Here is a 2564-nt window from a genome sequence, read left to right as displayed (position 1 = left end):
AAATTTCTATCAATATATAATTTAACAAAAACACTAAACATCATTTAATTTACAATAATTCAAACAAAATGACTCTAAATTTATATCAATATATAACATTTCAAAAACAACTTTAAATTTCTATCATATAAATAATGAAACAAAACATTAAAATTCCATCAATATAAAATAATTAAATTAACAATATACAATAATTTTAAGAAACCATGAATTTCTACTAATATGGAATATTCAAACAAAATGACTTTACATTTCTATCAATATACAATAACTAAACAAAAACTTAAATTTCTATTAATATATAGTAAACAAACTTAAATTTCTATTAATATCCAATAACTAAACAAATACAAGAAATTTCTATTAATATACAATATTTCAAACAAATTGACTTTACCTTTCCATTAATATACAAAAATTAAACTAATTATTAATACAATTAATTCCACTAAATGTGTTATCACACAATTAGCTTTTTCAGAACACAAAAGCAGGTGTCCATTGAAACCCTGGGTATGTGTAAATGGTATGGTATATATCCCTTTGTTTTTCAAATTCTGCAAGACCAATGGTGTGTTGTAAAACTAGTCATGTAGGCCCCTGACTCTGTCAGTTGGGTCGTATTTATACTCCCTCCAAAGAACAAATGTCCTCCCATGGGTCTTTCCTCAGTCAGACACCTTATGAATATGTCTTAGCAAAACTCAGTGTGAGTCTGTATAAGCTGAAGTACGACAGTTATAGGTCCATGTGTGTAAGAGCCAATGGTCTACTTTAGCAAAGTCTGTGCAGATTATACATTGGTATCCTTTATGGGCAAGACTGAACCTTGACCTAAAGTGCCATCTCCTATTCAAAGGCCTCCTGCTGGTCACAGAGAACCTGCTCTGGTCTTCCCTCCTTAGTATTCCCAAATGCAAGCCCAATCCAGCAGTGTACACATCTCAAGATCATGGTTCTCTAGCCTCATTTGCTGGGATACCAGTGATGACACATTGCCTGGCTTTGGGACTTGCAGAATGTTTGTCTGGATTATATTAACCTTGTAATCTTGCATCATATTTTTATCAGATTTCGAATCCCGTGTAACATGTTGCCACATTCTTCTGCCAGATGTGAGCCTCACCACGACGGTTTGTTTTGTATTAACTTGTAGAGTTGGCTGAGAGCATTCTTTCACGCGATGGTCTGTAAAAAGCATTTTGAGAGCTAACTGTAGTAATGATTCTCATGGTCTTGTGGAGTACCGAGATCTGGGAGGTGGTTCTGTGTTGTAGCAGTATCTCCTTCTTTTCTGACCTCTAGGTGTCTTACTGGATTCCTGACCTGTGTTCTCACAGGAGTGGACAGTGAAGGCAAGCTTTCCCAGAATGAATCCCCACTGTACTTCACTGTATCTGGAGACACACAGCTCAGCCATTGTCCACTGCTTGACGAGTCGAGTCCTACAGAAGTTCCCCTTCCCATGGCATACTCACTGTGCCAGGATAGTTCTGGTCACACAGATTCTGCACTATCTCTTTTGAATTCCTGGAGAACAAAGATACCATCCCACCCACACATTGTAAAGCCTAACAAGGGATGCAGATTTCTATAAACATCTTTGCCTGAATAGTATCAGTGAATCTGTCCTGTCCTGTTGGGGTCCCTCAGCTGCAAGACATCGGAGTTTGCCACTGCAGACTCAACTCATGCCTGCTGTGCGCCTGCTGGCTGGCACATATACAGCCTGAAGACATCTGTAGTTGACCTCCTCCCCCACTGTGGACTGTGCCTCCAGCCTTTCCCCAGAGCTGAGACCTGCCGGATGCCGAGCCTCCACTTTCAGCCCAGCAGCCAGCTTCCCTTTTGGACTCTTTCTGACTCCTCCCGAATTCCTTATGTTATTCAAATGTCGTTGTAACCTAGAGATTCAGTTATGCTCTCTTGTATATAAATGCTGAACCCCCAAAGTAAAGGAGAGCCTTGATTGGAAACCCTCAACTTGGCTTCGTGTCCTTTTGTTCTCGAACTCTGTGTTTCAGGTCTCCTTTCTCCCTTAGGTCGAGGCAGAACCCGGTTCATGAAACTGCGGGTCAGTTTCACTGTCCAAACCACGAATACAACACCTTACATTGATCATATTATGGAGCTTTAGCATATAATTTCTTTAATTGGTTGTCTAGACCCTGCTTCATTTCCTGTTTCTACATTCCCAGTCCTGTTTAGGATGGACAAGGTGCAAACCCAGTATGTATGATGAAATCTACTTGGACTTCTAGTGCCCTCCTTGCCGTCCATTCTTGGCTTCACTCATTCATTCCTGGAACCAATTTGTTGCTGAGTTCACTAAGTAATGAGTCCATAATAGTAATCTCCATTGGTAGAGGACTATCTAAACATCTACAGATTACACATGGGTATGCTTTGAAGGCAAGCCTGAACAGTTCCCTCCAGTGACATCTACTCACAGACCTACCCCTGGTCACACAGCAGCTGCACTGGGCTTCCCTGTTCAGAATTTCCAAACCAAACCTCAATTCTGCTATGTCCACCTTTCCAGACAGTACTTCTCCAGGCCTATC

General features: G+C 40.2%; 1 long non-coding RNA gene across 1 annotated transcript in view; it reads left to right on the top strand.

Annotated features, from left to right (window-relative positions):
- The window catches only part of LOC116082147, a 9659-nt gene extending 7931 nt beyond the window's left edge, over window positions 1-1728 (top strand). Inside the window, exon 3 of the long non-coding RNA XR_004115185.1 lies at window positions 1306-1728. This is a non-coding gene — a long non-coding RNA (uncharacterized LOC116082147). The remainder of the gene's footprint in view (window positions 1-1305) is intronic.
- Window positions 1729-2564: the final 836 nt, after the last annotated feature.

The sequence above is a fragment of the Mastomys coucha genome, unplaced genomic scaffold (genome assembly GCF_008632895.1).
Source record: "Mastomys coucha isolate ucsf_1 unplaced genomic scaffold, UCSF_Mcou_1 pScaffold11, whole genome shotgun sequence".
NCBI lineage: Eukaryota > Metazoa > Chordata > Mammalia > Rodentia > Muridae > Mastomys > Mastomys coucha.
This window is presented reverse-complemented; position numbering and strand designations above follow the sequence as displayed.